Source organism: Gopherus evgoodei, chromosome 15, assembly GCF_007399415.2.
Source record: "Gopherus evgoodei ecotype Sinaloan lineage chromosome 15, rGopEvg1_v1.p, whole genome shotgun sequence".
Lineage (NCBI taxonomy): Eukaryota > Metazoa > Chordata > Testudines > Testudinidae > Gopherus > Gopherus evgoodei.
The window spans coordinates 3,475,560-3,487,750 of NC_044336.1; the positions used below are offsets into that span (position 1 = coordinate 3,475,560).

The following is a 12,191-nucleotide window of genomic DNA, read 5'->3' on the forward strand; positions in this document are numbered from 1 at the left end:
AGGGTGACCAGACAGCAAGTGTGAAAAATTGAGATGAGGTTGGGGAGTAATAGGAGCATATATAAGAAAAAGACACAAAAATCGGGACTGTCCCTATGAAATTGGGACATCTGGTCACCCTACTTTTGTGGGAACCAAAGCCGTGATGGCTCTCTGCTCACAGATTGCACCTACACTGTTCTCTGGTGGAGGGATGCAGAAGTAAAGGAATGAAATGAATTCTGCATGCAAAAAAAAAATCTGTACTCTCCCCAGAGGTCAGTTTTGAGCAACTCAAACAGTAAATAACTGCTTTATTGAGACATGTACAACAGCAGAGACAGACAGAAGAAACTAGTCATCTCTGTAAGCAAAGGGAACTTTGTTTTCTGTAAGTGTAAGGGACAAGCACCTGACAGCTACAAACAGTCAGCAACAGGGGAAATATATATTATGCATATTTCCTGTTTTTGTCCTATAGGAAGCTCACGCTTCCCTTTCTATTTCTACCTGGAAAGAGAGAAACATTGTTTATTCCTTTTAGACATTAAGATTGGATTTTCAGCTGTCCTTGGCCAATTTCTAAAATGGCACCTGCAAGTGTTGTGCACTTACTTGTTTGCCTATTCAAAAGCCACACAGGGGAGCACAGGGAGGCTGGATGGAACTGTCTAGCTTTGCTAAGAGACAGCGAGAGGAAACAGGACTATAATCTATGAGTTTCTGAACGGTGCAAGCAGCTGAGGACGATGCAGGGGTTATAGAGTGTGATACCTTAGGAGAGATGGAATGTAATGGAGAAAAGTATTTGTTGACTTTTCTAGAGTGCTACCCATCACTATAGTATTTGAGCATGCCACTGATCATTTAATTATTTATCCACAGTGGGACAGCTTTAACAGGAGAGACTGAAAATGCCCCATGTCAGCCTAGCCCATAGCTCAGTGGTTAGAGCACCCTCCTAAGTGGAGGGAAACCTGTGTTCACAATCTTTCTCCCCTAAGAAGGAACTGAACCTGGGTACCACACATCCCAGGTGAGTGTGCTGACCACTGAGATAAAAGACATACCGTGGGCACTGCTGTCACGACCTCCTTCTTTGGCAGCTGGATTTTGAATGGGGCCTGATCCAGCAACCAGCTTCAGCCTGGATCAGACCCCACACGGAGAATAGACAGCCAAACACCTCTCTTCCCTCTCTTCATGAATCACTCTGAGGCTTAGGCAGGAGACGGTGTCCAGGCACATGCACAGAAACAGACTCCTAGGCACCAAGGGAACTTTTAGCCTGAACATAGAGGCTCTGAGTGCCTTTAGCACCAACAGGGTTTGACAGGAGTTTTGTGCATCGCAGTGGAGCCTAAAACTGGGAGTTAAGCACCTAAGTACCCTTCTGAATCTAGTCCTAAGTGACTTGCCCAAGATCACACAGAAAGCCTGTGGCAGAGCCAAGATTTGAACCTAACTGTCCTGAGTCCCTAATTATACAGGATACTTTTGAAATTTGTCCCTAAAGATGTGCAGTAGAAGGGTAAACTGTGGAGATATAACAGTAACCTTGTAGGAAATATAACCAGCCCTTACAGAGGAGTAGAAGTTTTCCAGCAAATAATAAATTCACTTAAAAATGCATTTTCCAGGGCACTGAAACTATTCACAAATTCACGCCAAATCCAGCAAATATTTTTGTGCAAAATTTTTTTTTCTTCCAAAAAGGTTGAAATGTTTTGTTTGACCATTTCAAAACTAGAAGTTTTGACTTCATTTTAAAATGGTTTTGCTTAGAATTTTAAACAAATAGGAGGTGAAAAACACCCCCAAACAGCTGAAAACTAAATAAAAAACTGAAGAGGGGGAAAAAAAAAAGAAAAGCTTTGGGGTCAAAGAAAAGATTCAGCTGACCCAAAACAATTTACTTTTTGTTTTTTCATTTCAGCCCCCGAACCAGTTATTGTTTTTTCAAGGCAAAACTTGAACTGAAAAATCAGTTATTCACTCAGCTCTACCAGCTCAGGTTTTCTAGTGTCCTGAGAGCGCTGAAGAGGTGAGATAATTGAAGGAGCAGTGTGGGTAGGCTCCACTAGGGGTCAGTCCCTCCCATCCATTGCCTCTTGTTCAGAAGGAAAGTAGCTAAGGTTGGACGTGGAAGGTGAAAAAAGCAAGTAGGAGATACTATGAACAGTGCAAGCCAAAAAGGGCTGCAATGTAGAAAAAAAGGAAAATGGAACTGGCAATGCAGCTTTGACCAGGTACTCATACGGAATATGTTAAGGTAAATTATGAGGAGCCCATAGTTACTTAAATGGAAGTTATATTAGGTATTTTTAGGGTGATCATGTTATTTCTACCCTTCTTCTGTAGATAGCTTCTGAGCACTGGCCATACCGATGACACTACCAAGATAAAAGATCACATCCCATTACAAACTTAGGGCCAAAGTGATTTCAATGGAGTTACACCAGCAAAGATTATGGCTCCTTAGTCTTAATTCTGCCTTTTTTGTACACAAATTTCTTGAGGTTTGTTCCTTTGTTTGTCATAGGGAAGCCTGGAGTCTATCTTACTGGTGAGCATAGCTGTGATTTCTAAGACAACGTAATCACCTGCAGGCATTCAGTGTAAACTGCACAGTTGCATCTAACATTAATGGCTTACCTTCATGGAGGTAACTTCTCGGTTCGCTAGCTCTAAGCATATTGACCTGAGACTCAGCAATATCTGCTCATTCCTCAGCCCCCTCCAGCTCATGCTGTACTTTCCTAAATTTGGAGAGGTGAACATTGACTTGTGCATCCTGTAACCAAAACACAAAAGGAACTATAAGCCCAAGGAGAAGTGACATCCTGGGATCCAGTATCAGAGCTGAAGTGGGCATCTCAGCAAATTGTAAATGAAAGTTTGTTCCTGTTAAATGACACACAGACTCCTCAACTTGTCTCTTGTAGGATTTGACTTTCAACTGAAATTTATCCACCAAGTCCTGTAACCTCAGCACATTCTTTTTGTCCTCTTCACCCTATTGAAAAGAGACCACGCCAGGTTACCTTTACGCTTTTGATGAGAAAAAAACATTTCAGGTGGATTTTCACTTTTGCACCTGCCTTGATGCACCGTTCATATTGCCGAATGCCCTCGTTTCAGCTCTCCTTCCAGCTCGAACTCAAGCTCTTGGATCTGGGGAAGTAATTGAGAAATTAGGCACCAACTCTACTACAGGAGGCAGAGGTTGAAATTATATTCTTCACCACCAGCCTTCAGCTCCAGCACATACCCTGGACTCCAGCTTCTGAAGCTGCTTCTTGCCACCCTTCAGTGCCAGCTGCTCTGCCTCCTCCAGACAGAGCTGCAGATCCTTCACCATCTGGTCCAGGTTCTTCTTCATCCCCTCCAGGTGAGTTTTGGTGTCCTGCTCCTTCTTCAGCTCCTCCGCCATCATGGCTTCCTTGAAAGGTAAGCCACACAATGAACTCAGTATGGGACTCGGACAAACAGATACAAAGATATGGGAGTCTGAGGGGTTGCTTATGACTCCAGCCACAGGATTCCTGTTACCTTGTTAGCTGCTTGCTGAATGTTTATTATTATCCCACCTGCAATGGGATAGAGCAGGGATGCTACAGTCCCGATAATGGAAGCAAGACATTTGCACAATCAGACGGACTCTACTCCCAGGTGTCTCGTATATGTCAATATGTGTGTGTACTGTATATGTGCATACATTGTTCATGCAGAGACACGGACAACTTTTGTGGTTACCTTTGAGGTTGTGGAAAAGATTTAAAACAATATAAATGTTATTTAAAACAAAACTAGCGTGTGTGCAGCCTAACATTTTGGTCTCCAAAGCTCAGACTATCCCCAGGGAAATTCAGGGAATATATCATAATGGGCCCTAGTGAGCAGTACAGCTACACTTGAAAAGAACTGACTCTAAAGTTACAAAGTACAATGCAAAATTCCATGAAGTTCTGAGCTGTACGTGTAGGAATGGCTGTGCCTCACACAAGTGCTAGGTCAATAATTGCACACCTAAGCTCCACACGCCCACTAACTTCAGAACAAGGGCTAGCTGCTTAGGAGCTTAACCAGCAGAGCTTAGCTGAACAGGTATATTAGCTGCCTAAGGAGGTGATGCTAGCTGCATACGGACAGGGCGTATTCCGTAAGCTGTGCAAGGCAACTAGTTCTGGGGGAATGTGATGGCCATTGTTAGGTACACAATACAAAGTGAAAAAGTTAGCTGAACATTTAACCTGTGTGATAGACGCAGGCCAGCTGAGTACAGCAGAGTAGTAGAAGGGAGATATACTGGCCATGGATAAGCAGTTTTCTGTTCCTTGAGTGACCAGAGCAGGGGCTGCACTGGAGTTAATCAGGAAGCTGCTAGAACCAATTAAGACACTTGGAGCCAATTAAGAACATACTAGAACCAATTATGGCAGGCAAACTAATCAGGACACTTGAATTGAAAAGGACTTCCCATCAGTTAGTGAGGAGGCAGTGAGAAGGTGTGCTGCTGGAGGACTGAAGAGTACAAACGTGATCAGGCTTCAGGAGGAAGATGCTGCAGTGAGGATAAAGAAGGTGCTGGGGGGAGGCCATGGGTAAGTTGCCCTGGGAGTTGTAGCTGACATACAGCTGATACAGGAGACATTATAGACAGCTGCTGTCCAAAGCGCCCTGGGCTGGAACCCGGTGTAGAGAGTGGGCCCAGGTTCCCCCCATCCCCGATCGGACACAAGAGGAATTGACCTGGTCTGTGAACAACACCAGAAGGGAAGGTCTAATTTGGAAAGGGATCTGGCCTGTCCCCGACACGCTAGGTGGGACACAAAGACTACAGGGATTGTTCTCCCTTTCCCTCATGCTGGCCAGCGATGAAGTTAGCTGAATGAATGGCAGGTCTGAGCCTCTAGCAGAAGTGGCCAAACTGAGGGCTGCCGTGAACCCCTGAGGCAAGCAAATCTGCCAAAAAGCGCAGGACCCATCAAAGCAGAGGAGGAACTTTGTTGCACCTGCTATTCTGTGAAGCCACAAGGGACCATTATTTCTAAATTGTGAAAAATTTTTACCTCCTTTCTTCTGAGTTTTTTTCCTTATGAATTGAATCCAAGTATCAGCAACATTCACTGACTGCCCTTGGAGATGTTATGAGTTTCCAGACTAATACGTTGGCCTTAGCTACGTTTTTAACAATATTTATGATTTAACTTCTCTTTTGCAACTAAACACAAATTGTTCCTTAGTGGTATGTATTATTCTGTAAAACATCAGTAACCTCTCCCTGCACTTATTACACAAGAACACTTACATTGATCTGTGAACCTGTGGGCTCAGGACAGGTACTCAATCTGGGTTTTATTTCTTACACAGTCACACAAATTGGAGGTAATTGTTCCATTCTACTCAGCACCAGTGAGGCCTCAACTGGAGTTCTGTGTCCAGCTTTGGGCACCACACTAAGAAAAATATGAGCAAATTGGAAGGAGTCCAGAAGAGAGCAACAAAAATGATGAAAGGTTTAGAAAACATGACTTGTCAGGAAAGGTTGAAAGAGAGTCTTGAATTTAATCTAGAGAAGAGAAGGCTGAGGGAGGACATGATGACAGCCTTCAAAATGATAAAAGGTTGTAAAGAAGATGATGATCAGTTGTTCTCCATGTCCACAGACGGCAGAAAAAGAAATAATGGGCTTAGTTTGTCACAAGGGAGATTCAGGTTGGATAGTAGGGAAACTTTCTAACCATAAGGATAGTACGTTCTAGAACAGGTTACCTAGCGAGGTTGTGGAATCTCTGTCACTGGAGGTTTTTAAGAACAGGTTAGACAAACACCTGTCAGGTATAGCCTAGGTTTACTTAATCTTTTCATTGGGGGTAACAGATTAAATGATTTCTTGAGTTCCCCACCAGCCCTTCATTTCTATGATTCTGTGAAACTGCTAAAGGCTGCATTGATCCCCGGCACACCAGCCCCACTGCCCCATGTGACCCCCTGCATCTTTATACATGGCTGCAGACAGATCTCTCATCTAGACTCAGACACCACACACTTTATCTCACAGCACACAGGGAAAATGCTAAATGGTAAAAGAAATAAATTAAATGAAACATTTACATCTGTGATTGCCTTATTTGCCTTCTCTTCAGCATTTCTTGCCTCTTAAATGGCATCCTCCACCTCACTTTGGATTTAGGTAATATCGGTTTCCAGCTTCTTCTTTGTATTCATAAGGATGGTGTTCTACAAAAGAGAGAGAGAGTGAAATAGCTCTTGAGTCTCTGATCCTTTGTCCTGGGAAAAGATATGAAAAGATCCTGGAATTATTATTGGTTATTACTCGGTGCTTCTGTAGAACCAGGCATGTGTATAGCTCTGCAATGTGAGCTACCTGGGTATGCAGGAGCTGCACACGCTCAGTGGTGTCCATGAGCTCCTGTTCAGCCACTTTCCTGCTCCTCTCTGACTGTTCCAAAGCTGTCCTCAGCTCCTCAGTTTCACCCTGAATCAAGTTAGCTCTGCGCTCAGCCATGGGCACCTGCTCCTTCAGGTCGTCTTGGCCTCGGAGAGTATCATCCAAGTGCAGTTGCATGTCCTACATATAAAGAAGAGTTGATTTTGTTACTGAGCATGCTGGCTACTGTTTGTATGATTCATAAAAAAGTATCAGTTGGAGAGTTAAATCAAAGACCTTGAGCACTTCTTGGATGTTCTGGAAGTGCTTCTGTACCTCTGCAGCCTGAGGGCTGGCATGGCTCAGCTGGATCTCCATTTTATTCAGATCCCCTTCCATCTTTTGCTTTAGCCTCAAGGCTTTGTTTCTGCTCTGTATTTCTGTATGGCATAAAGTGAAAAGGAGCCAGAGAAAAGTGAGAAGCTCTAAAATGTAGCTCAAGTGACTGAGTATCCCTTATACAGATACACATGGGAAAATAAAATAGATAAAGCTGCAGAATGTACAGCGAATACAGACTAGGGACATCAAAAAAGTTAGGACAAATGCCTCAGTGAAGCTTTAGATAGCTCCATCCTATCCACAGGCTGGAGGGAATTTTAATGATGGTGTCTGTTTATCCCACTAGTTTGACAACATTGTACTTCTTAATATTTGTTAGCATCACTTCTGCAACTTTCAAAAAGTTGAATTGCTAGTGACATCAGGTCAGATTCTTGAGTTCTGCTTTCTATTGCCAGGATTTCTGGCACCGCAGCAAGATACCTGATGGGCCAGTGGGCATGTAGACATTTTGGGGGTATGGACTGGACAGTAAAAATCTCAGTATTTCTAGGCTTCCATGGCACTGTATCCTGGCTACAGCAGGTCTTATGGCTAAGGGCCAGATTTTCAAAGGTATTTGGGTGCCTAACAATACAGATAATACAGAACAAACAATACAGAACCTAATAGGATTTTCAAAAAAGCCTATGTGCCTAACTCTCTTTGAAGATCTGGCACTAAAGCATATAACTGAGAGCCAGGGTTTCTGCTTTATCTTCCTGATTCTGTCCAGACTTGCTCTGTGACCTTGGGAGAGTCATTTTAACTTCTCTGCGTTAAAATGGGGCTCTGTAAGGGCTCAGAGATCCTTGTCCACAAATGGCATCAGACGTGCAAAGTATTATACTGAATGTCTCTTATGTATTGTGCATTATCATTGTTCTAACAGAATATGAAAAGGAAACAAGCCGCCCAAAGAAAACCACTTATGCTGTAAATTCTTGTTTTCTCCTTTGATTGTTTCAAGCTGATCCAAGGTTTCCTCATAGGCATTTTTCATTTTGAAAAGTTCTTTGCTTAGTGACCATGTTTCCTTTAAGGAAGCTTCCAGCTCAGACTGGCTCTCCTCATACTTTGCCTTCCACTCAGCCAGAACCTGAAAGACATCAAGATGGCTGATTAACTATCAGTGTTTAAAACTGTTGTTTACTTTGTTCATGTCTCCATATCATCTGAAACCCATTTTACTACATAGCCACCTTCTGAAGGATCTACAGATGATTAGGCTCTTCTACAGCCCCAATTTTTTCTTGGGTGAGGTCTGTAGATTTGGGCCCTGGATAAGTTTAAAAGATACCATTACTCATCTCAAATCTCATATGGCACCTTGTCAAAAAACCTCTGTTTCTCGTCAAGAGCAGCTGCCAGTGAATTTTCTCTCTCAACATCAATCATCAGGTTCTCCACTTCGTCTTGGAACCTCTGCTTAGTCTTTTGCAGTGAAGCACATTTAGAATTCACAGCTTCAGCTTGCTCCTCAGCTTCTTGCAGGCACTGAGCTACTTTTTTCCTTAAAGAAAGTAAATAATAATCAACTTATGTATTTAAGTACATGCTCTTCTAGCACTTTACCCTGCTTCTAAATCTTTACATCTGGATGCATGTCTTCACAAGAAACTGAAGCACCAGGGAAGCCCAACGATTAATCTGGTATTCTTTCTCCAATAGCAGCCAAAGTCAGAGACCTTCTAGAATTAGACAGCTCCTGACGGTGACCCAGTAAGAGTGAAGAGAAGTGTAAAAGCCTCATAATGCACTTGCTTGTGCAATATTATAACGCAGGGGCAAATTTCATTCTGAGTATATCTAGCGAAGAAATTATGACCTAAAACATGAGGACTGATAGTCTTTGTCATAGCTTTGATAGCTAGTGGAACTGCTATTCTTATATATTTACAAGTTTAATTTGTTTTCTAAACTTACTAAACAGTTGTCCTGAGACCAGGCAGAATTAAGGAAGTCTCTGTGCTATTCCAGTGTCATTGTTCTTTTCAGGGCAGCTGTTGTGAAAATAAAAAACATTAGAAATTTGGTCCTAACTGTATGTGATATCGCTTGGTCTGTGCAGTTAATAAATTGATTCAATGTCAAATGCATTGTTGTTCCCATTACAATAAATGATTAAGTTATTTGAACTACAGAAGATTCATGAAATCTCAGGTGAAATGATGCAGTGTCTTACAGTAAGAGGCTCTATATTTAGTTCAATAGATACTAGAGAAAATTTGGACACCTCCAGCCCTCCCGCCACCCCAGCACATACGTGGCCTCTTCCAGTTCCTCTGTGCGCTGAATGGCATCTGTCTCATATCTGATTCTCCACTGGGCAACTTCACTGTTGCAGGGCATGTTGCAGCTCACCCTTGGCTTCCTGCTCCTCCTCATATTGTTTCCGGAGCAAGTCGCAGTCATGGCAAGTGGACTGCAAGGCGTGGGCCTGCGCATTCTTAGCCTACAAATTGAACAAAATACTATCAACTTGTAACTGACTGCACTTGGGCCACGGACAGCGAATGAACTCAGATTCTCCCACACTCAAAGCATGTGTCTCTAGTGCTTCAGCAAAAGACTAAGTCCCCTAGCTCAGTGGTTCTCAACCAAGGATACATGTACTCTTGAGGATACACAGCGGTCTTCATCAACTCATCTAGATATTTGCCTAGTTTTACAACAGGTTACATGAAAATCACTAGCGAAGTCAGTACAAACTAAAATTTCATACAATGACGTGTTTATACCGCTCTGCATACTATACACTTACACGTAAGTACAATATTTATATTCCAATTGGTTTATTTTACAATTACATGGTAAAAATGAGAAAGAAGCAGTTTTTCAGTAATAATGTGCTGTGACACTTTTTTATTTTATGTCTGGAGTATGGCAGAAAGAGATCTAGGGGTCATAGTGGACCACAGGCTAAATATGAGTCAACAGTGTGATACTGTTGCAAAAAAAGCAAACGTGATTCTGGGATGCATTAACAGGTGTGTTGTAAATAAGACACGAGAAGTCATTCTTCTGCTCTACTCTGCGCTGGTTAGGCCTCAACTGGAGTATTGTGTCCAGTTCTGGGCACCGCATTTCAAGAAAGATGTGGAGAAACTGGAGAGGGTCCAGAGAAGAGCAACAAGAATGATTGAAGGTCTTGAGAACATGACCTATGAAGGAAGGCTGAAAGAATTGGGTTTATTTAGTTTGGAAAAGAGAAGACTGAGAGGGGACATGATAGCAGAGAGGGGACATGATAGCAGTTTTCAGGTATCTAAAAGGGTGTCATCAGGAGGAGGGAGAAAACTTGTTCACCTTACCCTCTAATGATAGAACAAGAAGCAATGGGCTTAAACTACAGCAAGGGAGATTTAGGTTGGACATTAGGAAAAAGTTCCTAACTGTCAGGGTAGTTAAACACTGGAATAAATTGCCTAGGGAGGTTGTGGAATCTCCATCTCTGGAGATATTTAAGAGTAAGTTAGATAAATGTCTATCAGGGATGGTCTAGACAGTGTTTGGTCCTGCCATGAGGGCAGGGGACTGGACTCGATGACCTCTCGAGGTCCCTTCCAGTCCTAGAGTCTATGAATCTATGAATTTATAGACATGTAGTTTTCAAGTGACATGTAACATGGGGGTATGCAAGACAAATCAGACCCCTGAAAGGGGTACAGTAGGCTGGAAAGGTTGAGAGCCACTGCCATACCTATTGCTGACTCATGAATCTCTTATGTGGACTGACCACTAGGAGAAGACAATGATGACTGCTCCGTGTTATGGGTTGTATATCTCCCTGACTGGAAATGCTCGACACTAGAAGGTTACAGATCAACAATTTTAAGACTAAGATCCAGGGGGAAAGTTACCTACAACTGAAATTAATTTTAGTGGGTCACCATCAGAGACCTTCTAGAATTAGACAGGACTCCTGTTAAACTATGAACATTCTATTCTTTACTGTGTATCTCTCTCCAGAATGACAATATATGGTATTAAGATTTAAGCCTCAACGCTTATAATGCATCAATGTTGCATTTAAAAGATGAAGATTTAGATTCAATGCTGTTTCAAATCTAGAATATAAAATGTTTTCTTAATGAAATCAGGTCCAATATTTCCTTAGACTTTAGCATCCACTCAACAGTTATTAATACCTTGGTCTCTTCCTCTAGCTGCCTCTTCAGTTCCTCTGGTTGCTGAGTAAGTGCCTGCTTGCTTCTGGATAGCTGGAACAATATGCTTTCCTTTTCCTCTAGCTGACCACTCAGTTCACCTGTTACCAGCGAAGATACATTTCTATCACTTCCTGTTTTAAACAGCTTGAAAGCCATCATCTAATAGGAAAAATAGCCAGCATTAATGAGAAATTCCATACCTGCTCCAGGTCCAGGTTAAAGACAAATCCTAGAATCTGTTAGTGCATACGCTAAATGCCCTGCCTTTCACAGACACACAGATCCAATGGGACATGCCATTTCTTTCATCATTCTACACAGTTCATTTACCCAGGACAAAAATACTTTCTGGAGTTAGCATTGGATGTTTCCAGTGTCATTCATGAACCCTCTACTTTGGGTAGATTTCTGGCAAGGCAACTAGTTTTCTGCTCTGTGGGGTGCAGGCTTTGGGAGGGAATTTGGGTGCAGTAGAGGGCTCAGGTCTGGGGCAGGACTGCAGTAGTGGGTGAGGGGTGTGGGCTCCGTCCAGAGGTGCTTACCTCAGGCGCCTCCCGGGCAGCAGTGCAGCAGGACTAAGGCAGGCTCCCTGCCTTCCCTGGACCTGTGCCACTCTTGGAAGTGGCCAGCAAATCCCTATGGCCCCTGGGGGGAGACAGGAGGTTCTGTGTTCTGCCCCTGCCCGCAGGCATCACCCCCGCAGCTCCCATTGGCTGCAGTTCCTGGCCAATAGGAGCTGCGGAGCCGGCGCTTGGGGCAGCACATATACCCCCCACCCACCCTTCCACCCCCAGGGCCTCAGGGATGTGCTGGTCACTTCCGGGAGTGGCGTGGGTCTAGGTCAGGCAGGGAGCCCTGCTGCGCTGCCAGACTTTTAGCACCTAAAATTTCCCGGTTTGGTTTCAGTAGCCTCCAGGAGATAGAGCCCGATTCCAGGAAACTCCTAGCGAAACCAGGAGAGATGGCAATCCTAGTCCTCTGTTGAGGCAGATATTTCAAATAATGTCTAGGATTTTTGCAGAGCAGACATTGCAGCTCAGAAAAAGCCTGGATTGGTCCACTTCCTGATAGGTTCCATCCCTGCATCCACAGTTCATTGGTCCATTCCCCTGCAGCCACAGCTGCCAGATCCCGCGCACCTAGGCCCTGGAACCCAGCCCTAGGGAGGTGGGCAGAGGAATGTGCTGACTGATGGCTGTTGCTGAATCCTGAGCTTCTACCAGCCCCCTGTCACCACAATGGGGAGCAACACTGCCCCCCACCTC

General features: G+C 43.6%; 1 pseudogene; it reads right to left on the reverse strand.

Moving 5' to 3' along the window:
• Nucleotides 1–1,800: 1,800 nt before the first annotated feature.
• LOC115635727 overlaps nucleotides 1,801–12,191 on the reverse strand; it is a 48,240-nt pseudogene continuing 37,849 nt past the window's right edge.